A 14,741-nucleotide genomic window follows, 5' to 3' on the forward strand; every position below is an offset into this window, starting at 1 on the left:
TTCATGGACCGAAATTTTTTTTCTGTATGATAAAGTATTTCAATTTTTTCACTATAGTAACAGGCCCAAGAACACGAAATGTATCCTAAAATGTTCTAAAGACGTTCGTAAAATGTTAAAGGACACCGAATGTGTTATAAAATGTCCTAAAGATGTTCGGAAAATGCTAAGGCAAGGAAAAAATTCTTTATGCTAACGTTACAGTAATTACCAGACACCTTTCTTGCTGACAGGGACACAATGAAAATGAGGTCTGGATAACTCTAAAACTAATCAGCTTTTACTAGTAACTGGAAATTAATATGATGACAATTGCCAACTTCTAAGTGATTATTCTGGGCTTACCCTCTAAGGTGGCATTATGTAAGAGAGAAAGTTAATAAGCTCATGCTTCCTGAAGTTTACAATGCCCAGATGAAGTTCTCTAACACCCACATCACATTAGAAAAACGCAGATGGCAGCCCAGATATCACCAATTGATACATGGGGGTGTGTAAGAGAATTTTCTCCGTGCTACCTTGGTATAAACCAAACCATTTAAAAAACCTTACTTTTAATCTGGATTAGGACAAGTATTTTTCTACCAGGATTAGATAGGAGTGGTCAATATACACAAAACCTACAATACTCACATACTTGAAGTTTAACAAATAAGCATTAAATTATATCCTGGGAAAGCTACTGGTTTGTACAAATGCCCATACCTGAAGTGAGGAGCTGGTAAACAATTGAATAAAGGTGTTAAACATTTTTTTGTTTGTTTTCTTTTCTTTTTTATTTAAATGTGTTAAACATTTGAAGCCCTTAGAACTGTGGACTTGGAAAGGCAGTGCTAAAGAAGGAAATGATAAACTAGTTTCTGATGTTTTTCAAAAATTCCCTCTGTTTTTTTTTTTTTTTTTTGTCTTTTTTTCATGTCCGGCAACGGACCGCAACCCTCAGTGTCGCGCCCGTATCGGACCAGGACCGGCAACGGGATCGCAACCCTTGGTGCTGCGCCCGCCCCTCGCTCAGCCAGTGAGCGGGAACCGGTCTGTATGTGGGATCCGAACCCTCGGCGGGAATGCCGCCCCGCTCCCAAGCGGTGCACTGTAGCAGTGCGCCACCGGGCCGACCCCCTCTGTTTTTGCCTGGAGTATTTATAATGCATACTGTTCACAACCCCTTATTTGTACCACATAGCATATCAATGTATTCCAGTAATTTTTTTAGCCAACCGTTTTAACTAAACTAGCAGTAGCTCAGTGAAAAGAATCAGATTCTGGTCCTTATCAGCTCCTTGAGTAAGTGAGGTAGCCTCCCTGAACCTTTGTTTCTTCAACTGTAAAATGAGAGTAAAACCTCCTGAGAGTGATACTGTGTGGACAGGATATTACGGACACAGCTTAACCCAAAGTAGGCCCTCAAGAAACAGTGGCCATTGCTATTTAGACCTGTAATCCTAATAATAAGAAGAAGAATGGCAACAAAGTAAATAAAGTTCATTGTCCTGTGTTAGTCCTTCAAACATACTTGGTATTAAAGATCCTACAACTAAAATAGAGACATGGGATGTGTTGAAGTTATCAGTTTTTGTTTCATACCAAATAATTAAGAGGAGTTGAATTTAATTTAGTTTGATCTTAAATGGTTCTCAATAGTGAAGGGAGAGCTCTTCATTTGTCTCAGGGTGATGGCCAAATAGTTGTAGCAATGCCATGGTTTAACTTTTAATTAGTTGAAAATTAAAAGAAAACTTTGAAAAGTAATCTGCCCCTTCCCATGAAGATTCTTTTAATGTTTTTTATTATAAAGGCAATATCTGCTAACAAAGGGAAAGCCAAAATAATCAAAACGGCTTATAAAGTTTTATTTCATCCTAATCTTTTTTAAACGGAAGGAAAATATGCTTTGTAAAGCATTATTTAAAAATAACAGGAGCCACGGCAAGGAAAGTTTTTTAAAAAATTACATCCAGTCTCATCTATAAAAACAAGGTTTGACACAGAGCAAGCAAGTTGACCTGTCACAGTAAAAGACCGCACCAGTCTTGCTTTCCTCTCGCTAAGCTCAGGAACAGGCGTTTCTCATCTTTCCGCCTAACTCTAGCCTCGTGTCATCCGTCCGTTCCCCTCTTGGTTAGCCTAGTCCTTTAGAAGCAAGGACTTAGACCTGGGTCAAAATCCTGCCTTCCACCTTTCCCAAGGCAGTGTGACCTTGACCTTCCTAACAAAAGAGATTAAAGTGTCTGTAAAGCTTTAGCCCTGTACTTGATTTAGAATAAGGGCCCTGTACGTGACTGATGTAATTCTATGTTGGGGAGAACTACATGCATATCCCCTCAGTATACCGAGAGGAAACAGGTTTTACTGGTGGAAAACTTCCAGAGCTGCTTGAAATAAAGGTATCCCAAATATAGTGCTCCGCTTTGAAACCTGAAGAAACCCTGTAATTGAATTAGCCTTTAGGAATAAAATTTATTTCAACTTAAAAAATATTTATAATCTGATCTCACTTATCTCTCAAGCAGTTGTCCCTTATAACCCTCTGTTTTGCTTTGTGTGTTTAACTTTTCTGTCTGGCAACTTAAACGTCTTCCTATCATCTCTGCAGTTTTATTTTTAATTAAAAAAAATTTTTTTTGCTGCTGGCCAGTAAGGGGATCTGAACCTGTGACCTTAGTGTCATCTTGGCAGTATTAGTGCAAAGATACAAAACTATATGGCTAAGAAAAATCACGGGCCTGCCCGGTGGCGCACTGGATAAGTGCGCCTCTTGGGAAGCGTGGTGGCGCTCCCGGTCCGGTGCGGGGGCAACACTGAGGGTTGCGATCCGTTGCCGGACACAGAAAAAGACAAAAGACAAAAAAAAAAAAAAAGAAAAATCATAGTAAGCTAAGGTAGGTTAAAGGAATTGAAACTTGGCAGGAGAAATAAGCAAAAATTGAAACTATAGAAAAGGCATGAATTATTTTGTTCCTGTTCTCTTCATTTCTTTGTTCTGTCTTTTTATTTTTTTTGGCAGCTGGCTGGTTTGGGGATCCAAACCTGTGACCTTAATGTTACCAGTTTCTTCACTTTTACTGGCTTGCTTTGTTTCCCTTGAATATGGCTCCTTCCTTCTCCCATCCCTAGCCTGTTTTTTTTCTTTCTTCTTTCTTTTCTTTCTCTCTCTTTCTTTCTTTTTCTTTCTTTCTTTCTCTCTCTCTCTTTCTTTCTATCTTCTGAACATCTCAATTATTTCAAGGCTAAAAGGATTTCTGTTTAGAAAGTATGAAGATTAATTCAATTAAATAAATACTTATTGAGCTTTGACTAATACAGATAATACTGCAAGATAAGCCTGGAAAGGTGACCTGTAGAAAGTTTCTTACGTTAGTCTTAGAGTTTGAATCTAATTATTTGACCATGAAATATTTTTTCACAGGAGCATTTTTTTTTTTTTTAAACATGACCAGTAAGGGGATCTTAACCTTTGATTTGGTGTTGTCAGCACCACGCTCTCCCGAGTGAGCCACAGACCGGCCCTCACAGAAACATGTTTTAATGATCAGCTATTTTTGGATATGTAATCTGAATGCTTTTCCAGGATTAGTTGAAAGAGAGACTGAAGGCAAGAAAAAATGTGGTGATTTTGGGAAGAACCAAGACGTAAGGAAGTGAAGAACTACTCTAGGATTATGGCAGTGAAAAGAATGGAATAGGCCTGAGGAACATTACCAAAAAAAGCTGATGGGACTCAGTTACTGAGAGGGTTAAAGAATTGGAAGGATTGAATGAATCTATGTATTTCCTCATCCGTTACAATAAAGAGAAGGAATTGAGCTAGAGGATGTCTAATATGCTTTCCAGTCCTAAAATTACATTGTTTCTATCATTCTGTCATCTGAAGATGAAAGGAAGGAATATTTCAATAGGGGAAACAGTTACAAAAGGAAGATAATGAATTTGGTTTTAGACTTAAAATCTAAAACCTGGAGAAATTATCTAGTTTGGTCTCTTCTCTTGAAGAAGTTATCATCCTCTCCACCTGAAGTTCTGACAGATTAAGTAATTGTCTAAGAACATGTAGCTAGTCGGTGAGAGAATGAGAATAAAAGCCCTCACTGTCCTGTGAGCTAAATGCTCATGAAGCCATCAGCTGACGTATGTAGAGATTTTCAGTGGACCCCTACAGAGAAAAAAGAGGCTCAAGAGAGAGAGCAGAGTTAAAGATGTGATTGAATGAGACATCCATATGGAGTGGGTGAGGTTTCTGAGAAGAGCAGGTTGCATTGGGAAACTCTAGAAACAAAGTATATGCAGAGATGAAAGACTTCATTAAAAAGTCATCCTTAGAGAAGCAATTACTTATGAAGGCCATAAGAAAATAATTTAATTCCACTATCATCATATCTGCTAATCATTCTGTGCTGACCTATAATATATTACTAACTGGGGGGAAAAAAAGGAAAGAAAAGCTAAAAGTTACACAGACTAATGGAAGAAGAACTGTAAATTAATCTTAACTTCCACTTACAAGTAAATGGGACCTGAACCCTTTAAACACACAGATGACTACCATTTCTCTCAACTCCAGCTTATCAGATTGACAGAAATAAACGAAGTGGGTTTTTTTTTTTGTTTTTTAATTTTTTTTTAAAAGATGATCTGTAAGGGGATCTTAACCCTTGACTTGGTGTTGTCAGCACCAGGCTCTCCCAAGTGAGGCCATCCCTATATAGGGATCTGAACCCTTGGCCTTGGTGTTATCAGCACCACATTCTCTCAAGTGAGCCATGGGCCAGCCCTTAAAAGAAGTGTTTTATACAATGACAAGGGTTACGTAGGATATATGTTGAGGAAATATGATGTGCATATAGATTCTTGATGAATTTTACTTTTTCCAAAATGAAGAATTTCTAATTTTTTTCCTGATTATGAAATAACAATTATAAAATATTTAGATAATACAGAAAGGGATAAAGTGAAAGTCACATGCGTGGATAACTTCTGTTAATATTTTGCTATATGTGTATTATTTTTTCTATCACATATAGATTATTTTAAAAAATTGGATTACATGATACACATGATTTTTTATACACATGCTTTTTAGTAAACTTCTTTATTTAATATTATATCATTAACATTTTTTATCCATAACTATAGATCTACATCATTATTTCTATTGTGTTTTTAGTCTTCCCTAGTGAATTTTGAGGATGATCTTCCTTGAAAAAGTGGAAACTGTGGGTCATCCACAAAGTCTAATCAAAGTTGAGTGAAAAAGAGAAAGATAAAAGAGTGACTTAAATGTCTTGTTTGAATATATTTAATATGGTGTCAACTATCTTTAAAAACATTTAGTTTCTTTAAAATTCCCCCCAACCCCCTTCCCAATAGCACCAATTTCTCTTTAGGGATCCATATGTTTCCAGAGAAGTTGACTTCACTCTACCTTCAGGGGTGATATAACTAACCTAGGCTATCCAATCAGTATATTCCATTTCTTTGGACTTAATGATCAAGTCAGGGTGGGCATTAACCCTAAGGTAGTTAGGGTCAAGACTTTTGCAGAGAATGCTGATGTTCTCTTTCTTACTTGACAAGAGGAAGATGCTGGCAGCCATTTCGGGACCGTGAGAGAAGTGAGTCTTAGAACGATGCAGAGACCAAGGCAGGCACAGCAGAGAAAGGAAATAAACGGGGACCTTGATGACATGTTTGAGTTGTGGGATTAAGTCTCACCTGAAGCAGCCTCACCAGTGTGCCTGTGAACTTTTCATTCATGGGAACCAATCAATTTTCTTCATTGTTTAAATACGTGATTATCTCTGAGTGGTAAGAATACAAATATATATATATTTTCTGTGTAGAAAAGTTCCCAAAATTCCTACAAAAAAATGTGTATTAATTTTATCAGGGAAAAGTCTGAAATAAGTCATAAAGTGTATATTTTGGTTATATGAAAATGGTGAATAATACCTAAAAATAAATCTTCTAAAACAAATTTTAAAGCCACTACTATGTATTAAGCCAGGTAAATATACAAAATTCACCCATGAAATAGAGGGATTTAAGAGTGCTGATACAGTGTAGTATATGAACTTAGAGAAGGCAGAGGCCTTGTCTTTGTGAATCTTGTTCACCCAGCTGGTTAGCTCAATTGGTTAGAGCGCAGCTTTATAATACCAAGAGAAGGGGTTTGGATCCCCATATCGGCCAGCCACCACAAACAAAAAATAGTACCTTCCCTGACATATGGTAGGCTTTCTATGAATGATTTTTGAATGATTGAATAAAACGTAATTGCCTACCAGCTACCCAGGAAGTTGAAGTGTATTTCTATTCAAAGGGAGATATTTGTTTTTTTTTTGTTTGTTTGTTTGTTTTGTCTTTTTTCAAATAAAACGTAATTGCCTACCAGCTACCCAGGAAGTTGAAGTGTATTTCTATTCAAAGGGAGCTATTTGTTTTTTTTTTTTGTTTGTTTGTTTGTTTTGTCTTTTTTCATGTCTGGCAACGGACCACAACCCTCAGTGTCGCGCCCGTACTGGACCGGGACCGGCAACGGGATCGCAACCCTCGGTGTTGCTCCCACGCCTTGCTCAGCCAGTGAGCGGGAACCGGTCTGTATGTGGGATCCGAACCCTCAGCGGGAGCGCCGCCGGCACACTGTAGCAGTGCGCCACCGGGCCGGCCCCAAAGGGAGCTATTTGATACAAGCAACTGTGATAGAGCTCTATTATGGTAACTGGATTTTATTTTTTCCAGCTTTTCACTTGGCCTAGGTTTATAGCCTTATTTAAATATTCCCCCAAATTGTTGACATTTTTTGTTATTGTAAAAGCTAAATTAAATCATTTAATTTCGAATCTGTTGATAAAACACTGAAAAATTATCTTTTAATTTAATACACACATATGTGTATGTGTGTGTATGTTTGCATAACTACATATTTAGCTTATTTTTCTCCCTTTCAATTTACTATTGAAATATTCTCAAAAAAGCAATGAAGGAAAGTGGAACTGAACCATCTCACTTGGTTAGTGATCTTATTATTGACCTCAGATAAGGCTCAAATCTAGTTAAAGAGGCAGAGGCTTTCATCTGGGCCGGCACATAAAAAGTTAAGCAGAAAATCAATGAAACCGGAACTAGATTGTGAAACTGAAAGTCACAAGAGTGACTTAGATAAGATAGGGTGCAGAAACCATACAATAGAAGCATATGACTTTGGGGCCCGGCCAATGTGTTTCAAGACTTAGCTTCTTGATTCTTGTGGTTTTGTTTTGACCACATTTTTTTCTTCTTAAAGGAGTTTGAGATCAGGAATATAAAAATGAAAGACAAAAAACTACATTTGTTTCTACTACTAGTTTGTTCATTTAAAAATGAGCTCACAGACAAATTTATTTAATAAGAAATCTTTAAAGAAAGAATCTTATTACTGTGCAGAACATTTTCTAATGTGAATAATGTCTAAGATGAAACACAACAACTAACCAACTCTGTGAAATATAAAGAGGGAGTGGAGAAAACCTCAGATTTTGACCTTGATTTTGGAGTAAGGTTTTTAGCTGGTTCTGGTTAAAACATGAGTAGAACTTTTGAGTAAACAGCTAGCTCAATAAAGGCTATCATATCCTCAAAACAACAATTAAGCATATAGCTGAGAAGCATTCTTTCAGTAGAGTATGTATTTCAGGGGTTCCACTTTCCTTTCCTCCTTGAAGGAGCAGGTCCTCTGTCTGTATGGATTTCCATAGTATCCTCAGCATCTAGAACAGTGCTTGGCACATAGTAGGCACTCGATAAATATTTGTTGACCTACTAACTCTTGGAATACAAGCTAAACAAGTTTGTGAAATTTTTGTGTTTAGAGAATCACTTAAGATGGAAACACCTGTTCTCTTTTTATCCTACTTCCATCAACTATAGACAGAAGTAACTGATGGAGAAGTAACATTAGAACTCAAATTTCTATGTGGCAGCAGAAGGAACCAGATCATTTTTGTAACTGACAATGGCTGAAACAGAATAAATAATGGGAAATCATCATTGGTTGCCACATAGATTAAATATGATAAATTAATAATTAATCAATAATTAATTCTATAAATATTTAAATGTCCCTAGGATTCCAAAAGTTATTTAGACTTTCTTTTTATCCTAACTCTTATGCAAGCTTTTACTAAACCTTTCCAAAAAGTTGAAACAAGAAAGAAAACTTAAGACTTCTGAGCTATAAGAGCATTACCCAGACCTAGTCACAAAGAGGCCTGGGCAGTAGGTGTGGAGATGGTTGTTCTTGGAGAATAAAGTTGATAAAAGTAAGCTTTTCAGTGCAGTGTTAATCAGGGTCTGGGTTCCTATAGTCTATAGCTAATAGCATGATTAACTATATCCTCAAGTCTGGCGTATTATTTAGTCCTAATTGCCTAACTCAAACCGTTGTACATAGGTACGAGCATAGGTTTATTATATGTTTTGGAGACGATAAGATGTTTACAGTAATGTTAAAATTTGATAAGATTCCTAGAAGATTCTTACAAATTTCATTTCGGGCCAGTTGGCTCAGTTGATTACAGTGCAGCCTTATAACACCAAGGTCAAGTGTTTGCTTCCCCGCACCAGTCAGCACCCAAATAAAAAAAAATTTTTTTTTCATTTCATATGTTGTCTCAGTAGCTGGTCAAGGATTTTTTTTTTTTTTTTAACCCAACAGTGTTGTCAAATCGATTACTAGTATTAAAAATTCAAGCCCAACATTTGCCTTAGTGGATTGAGGAGTTTATTTTGGAAGCAAAAGGAGATCGTCCCTGAGGGCAATTGAAAATGTTTAGAGGGCCAGCCTGGTGGCGCACTGCTGTAGTGCGCCGCTTGGGAAGCGCGGTGGCGCTCCCGCCGAGGGTTCGGATCCCACATACAGACCGGTTCCCACTCACTGGCGGAGCGAGGCGCGGGGGCAGCGCCGAGGGTTGCGATCCCGTTCCCGGTCCCGGTCCGGTACGGGGGTGACACTGAGGGTTGCGATCCGTTGCCGGACATGGAAAAAGACAAAAAAAAAAAAAAAGAAATGTTTAGAAATCTTCAAACCACAGAGATCCCAGTGAAGTCAGAAGCCCCTCTCTGAATCTTTCTCTTCTCAACTACTTTAAGCTCACCCACCCAGCCCCGAGAGTCGAAAATTACAGTATGGAGGAAATGGCCACTTTTCTAGTTTGCCCCAAATCACTCTGCTAACAAAAATAAAAGGAGTAAAATCAAAAACAAAAACCAATAAACGGAATCCCCCTGCTAAGTTTGGAAGGTGGTAAGCAGAGACGGAGCATGGTCTCTGTCACTGGGAGTTTAGCCCGTGTGAGGAGGCTGGAGGGGAAGAGACTTCAGGGGAATAGCTCGCCATTTCAAACAATGCAGAACACAGTGGAGGTGGAAGTAGTTACAAGGTAACCGAAGAAGGGAAATTTGTCTCCTCAGCTCTTGGAAAGGGAAGTTAGAGAAGCTTCATATCAGTTCGACTGAGGCCAGGCCAGCAATGGGAAGCTGAGGCTGAGGAGACAGCTGGTGCAGGGGTTAGGCTGTAGAGGATGCTTTGCAAAAGGATAAGGGGAGGAGGGTTAGCGTGTAGGCGTTTCCTCCCATTTGACAATAGCTATTCCCTAGTTTCCTCTTTTAGGCCTCACTGTTGATGTGCTTCCAGGCACCCTATCATTCTTTCTCTTTCTCAGCATTTTCTCACCGTCTCAGTCTTCTCCTTTGATTATTATTACATGCTAGTGATTTGGTGCTAACAGGCTACCTGCTTACCCCGCATGTTATTTGTTCAATCTGATTGCATGTGTGGGTTACCGGTCAAGGACCTAGGAAGGTCAAGATAGCAAACAGATGGAAGAACATGGAGGTGGGTTTCAGACATAGGAACTGAGGACTGTGATTAAGCGTTCTGCAGAATCCAAAGGTTTGTTGCAGTAGTTCTCAACCAGGGCTTCTCACCGGAATCAACTGGGGAATACAATTTTTAAAAACATGGATGACAGGGCTCCAGCAAGACTTACTAAGTCAACATCACTGGAATCTGGTCCAAGGTCTGTGTTTCTTTTCTTCTTTCGGATTCTGTGAATGATTCTAATGCAAATTTCTTGTCAAGAGCTACTCATTTAGGGAATAAACTAGAAATTATAAATCTGTCTTAAGTGCAAGCTGGAATATTTGTCTTAGAGAAGGGTGAGTCTCTGGGTAAGTTTTCTAGAGTCTCTGTTCTATGGGGAGAAATCTGTTCTCATTATAAGAAAAAGGGCACACAGAGTCTGGCATCTTCCTTTAGAAACCCATTTCAGAGGGCCGGCCCATGGCTCACTTGGGAGAGTGTGGTGCTGATGGCACCAAGGCCCCGGGTTCGGATCCCATATAGGGATGGCCGGTTACCTCACTTGGGAGAGCATGGTGCTGACAACACCAAGTCAAAGGGTTAAGAACCCCTTACTGGTCATCTTTGTAAAAAAAAAAAAAAAAACCCATTTCAGTAGCTATTTTCCTATAGGGACATTGTTCCTCACATGAAACCTCTTTTTATTGGGGGGTGGGGTTTGTCCTTTGTCTAGAAAAGTGAAGCAAAACAAAACTGATCACTGCTTTCATTTCTTGTATATATATATCATGTCTTCATTATGGTGCCATTTTCAAATCCCAGTCAAAAAATTCATGTTATGGGTGAAACTGGGTGAAGCAATTTTCTGATACATTCAATAACTAAGCCAATGCATTTAATGTACTGTGGGTTATGTAGCAAAACCCCAGCATAGTCATTTCACCATCTCTTAAAACTTCAGTTTTTGAGAAACAATCATAATTCCTCTTATCTTTCTTCAGAGATGTTATTTTCTAAATTATGGCTTTTTACTAATTTGTGCATTTGTTTACTCGGTGTCTTATCTAAGAAATCCTTCCCCACACCAAGGTCATAACAATATTTACCCACATTTTCTTCTAAAAGTTAAATGTCTTTTAAAGTTGTTATTCTTTGTGCCATTTTTCAAATTCTCACTTTTATTAGAGGCTCACTCTAGATCCGAAGTATAGAAAGTTCCTGCCCAACATGGAGATCCTTCTGTAGTTCCTGCTAGAGTCTAGATCAAAAAACCCTCAATGTAGAATAAAATAAAATAGGAATGAACAGAGAGATTTAAAAATCGATGAAATGTGATAAAAGAGTAGCAGTGTCAGCTAATGGAAATAGAAATTATCTTAAAGTCAATGCATTTCCCCCCTAGAGATATAAAAGAGATGTGGCCTGAAGCCTTGAGAAGAGGGAGCATGTGTGGCCTGATGGCTGGTGATTACTCACGCTGCGGATGCACTTATCACATGTTTTCAGACGTCTGGCAGGGATATGCTTGTCACATGTTTGTCAAACATCTGGCAGGGGTATGCTTATCATATGTTTGTCAAATGCCTAGGAGGGCTTTGAAGATGCCCTTGAGCAAAAGTCATTTCACAGCTCCCATCTCAGGTCTAATAAAAAGCCAGCCACCTCAAAGAAAGCAAGCTTTGGGTTAAAATCCCTAGACGGCATCCCACAGCGGAACCCTGTTCTGGCCTCCTGTACACTCTGCTCCCTCAGGTCCTCGGCTCAGCTCTGGAACTGGTTGTTGGATTTTGGGCTCCAGCTCCTGCACTGCTTTGTGACGTCTATCACCGGCCATCTTCCACCTACCTCCAGGATTGCATCAGAAACCCAGCGTGCCCACCTGTTACTGACCTGGCTCACTGTATACTCGCCTCTATCCAATCAGAGCCCAAGTGTCTCCATGGAGGATCCTTAACACCCTTTCAGCCTGATGGGAATAAGCTTCCAGTTGTAACTCCCCAGCTGTTAACTGGTAAAGACTATTGCCTGTACTGGAAAAGCCAAACCTTTATGACACTTTCCACCTACTCAAATGATCTAATTGACAATCTTAGCCAGCTGCCTTGCTGGCTGGGTGGACGGTGCTTTCCTTCCTCACTACTTTGTGTGCTCTTTCCCAAGTCTGCCTCCTCAGTAAATAGGCACAGCCTGACACTTTCATTTCTGCCATTCCAAATTTTCCCTGGCCTGGAATAGTCCAGGAATCTGAGGCCCTGACGTCTTGGATCCCCCAAGATCATTGCCTGGGGGCTCTCATTTGTGCCATGTTGTGGTTAGCATTCTACATGGAAGCAAGGGCTGCGCCTGGGGAGCTTTCAGGCCATGTAGATCTCATCTGTCACCAGAGTCCCTGCAGCAGCCTAGGGCCCTGGCCATCACAGAAGCCACCAAAGCTTAGCTTCAAGAATTGTTGGTCTGGAACTCTCTTCCACTTTCTTCAGTCCCGGGTGGGCTGTTATCACCTCCAGTGTTCCTTCTCTGTAGGTAAACCTCAACCCAACCAACCCCTGAGTTACAGTTTCTCTGCCAGCCCCATGAGATATTCCAGGCACTTACAGTTTACAGCTCTGTCCTGGGCATACAGAGCAGATCACTTAGGATTGGTACCGTCACACCATGGGGGCATCCTCAGTAGCTGTCTGCATCCTATGCCGGGAGTTAGCATGTGCCTGTGACCCAGGTGAGGCTGAGCATATGTGGGTCTTTTGCCTCCCCAGTAATAGTAGAGAGGTATTCACTGAGGCTCCCTAGATGAGTCCCTCCTAGGAGGAACCTGGCCTTAGGGTAACCCTTCATGTACTCTGCAGAACCACTGAGCCCTTTGGTAGGCTTTTTTGGGTCCTGCACCATCTGGGAAAACATGCATACTATGCATGTCATATTAGTTTCCTGTTGTTGATGTAACAAATTACCACGAACTTAGTGGCTTAAAATCACACAAACTTATTATCTTATGGCTCTGGAGGTCAGAAGTCTGGCGGCATCAGTACAGCGGGTTTCTTCAGGAGGCTGTAGGGAAAAAATTGTCTCCCCCCAAAAACAAAAAATTGTTTCATTTCTTGGCTTGTGACTCCTTCCTCCATTTTCAAAGCCAGCGATGTTGCACATCCCTGACGCTCTTCCACTGTCACATTTCCTTGTGACCACAGCCTGGGAAAGCTTTCCACTTTTAAGGATTATATGACTAGATTGATCCACCTGGGTAATCCAGAATAATCTCCCCATCACAAGGTCATTTAATTTAATCACACATCCGCTTTGTGTACTTTTTTCCAAGTCCCTTTTGTTGTGTAAGGTAACATGTTCATGAGTTCTGGGGATTAGGGTGTGGACATCTTTGGAGGGCCACTATTCAGCCTACCACATATATTTTCACAGGAACACCAATTAACCAGACTATTTACAAACTAAGGTAATTCCATCCTATAAGAGCATAATTTGCCCTGGTGTACATCTTCTTGATTAGATTATGAACCCGTTTTTGGCCCCTCGCATTTAGCTCAATGCCCTGCATACAGTAAGTGCTCAAGAGGGCTTGGTTTATAAGAGGATACCCAGTCTTGTGGATAGGGTACATAGTCCTGTGGATGTGTCGGGACAAGGGAAGATTCATGGTAGCAGACAAGACAGTACAGGCTGTGGTCAGTTGTCAGACTTCTCAGTGGTCAAGCTGATCTGATTGGACATGACATTTGGTTGAGGAGACCTGAACCAATTTGCCAAGGTCAGTAAATGGATGCAGTAACAGGGGAAGTTGAAGATTTGGTGGCCAAAGTGCAGAGACAGAGCAGTTGTTCCACTAAAGCAGACCTGAAGAGCGAGACCTCCACCCTGGCCAAAGCCTCTAGTCCCAGAGCTAGCCTTCTCCTGAAGGAGTCTGCCTCCCCTAGCCATGGCCATTGGTATTGCCATCTGAGCAAGAACCCGAGCCCTCCCGCAAGAGCAGGATCACGACTGCTGTGGATGGGCCTGCGTCTCAGAGGCAGAACCCCTCCTCCCCTTGATCCTGGAACCTGGGGTCGGACCACGATGTCAAGAAAAGGACACATTTTTGTATTATTTCTCCTCCCACTACGATGCTTTTATTTATTTGCTTTCTGAGATGTTGAAGGCTATAAGTATTTCTTAGTAACTCAGACTCCTGAGCTCCAAAGAATGTTTCATGTAAACTGCTGTTTGAGGTGAATAGGGACAAAAGTCCGAAAATAATGGAATGGCCAGACAGAGCAAGGCACGGCAGTGTTTTCTTCTTTTTCCCTCTCAAATTGCAATGTTTTCTTTTCTGATGAAAAGAATAGACAATATGTCACATTTTAAAAAATGCAATTAGGGGCCAGCCCGTGGCTCACTCGGGAGAGTGTGGTGATGATAACACCAAGGCCCCGGGTTCGGATCCCATATAGGGATGGCCGGTTCGCTCACTGGCTGAGCGTGGTGCTGACAACACCAAGTCAAGGGTTAAGATCCCCTTACCGGTCATTTTTTTAAAAAAAATTAAAATAAAATAAAATAAAATAAAAAATGCAATTAGTACCAAAATGTATATAATAGCAAGTAAAAAGTGCCCTACAAATGTCCACAGACATAATCTATTAATATGTTGTATTGAATAAAAATTAGAGGAGGCCGTTGTTTTGGATTAAACTGCTGCACTATGTCCCAACAGACCAGACTAAAAATCAAAATGGAAAACAAACAAAAAAAGAAGAAAAACAAAAATAAATAAAATGAAATAAAATAAAAAGATTTAAAAAAAAAAGAAGAAAGAATAAAAATCAAAATGGAGTCATCCTCACTGAAGTTCCATATTACCAAACCTGAAATAAGTTATCCGACCTTCCCAGAAATCAGGAGAGAGAATATCCTA

The sequence above is a fragment of the Galeopterus variegatus genome, unplaced genomic scaffold (assembly GCF_000696425.1).
Source record: "Galeopterus variegatus unplaced genomic scaffold, G_variegatus-3.0.2 Scaffold405, whole genome shotgun sequence".
Taxonomy (NCBI): domain Eukaryota; kingdom Metazoa; phylum Chordata; class Mammalia; order Dermoptera; family Cynocephalidae; genus Galeopterus; species Galeopterus variegatus.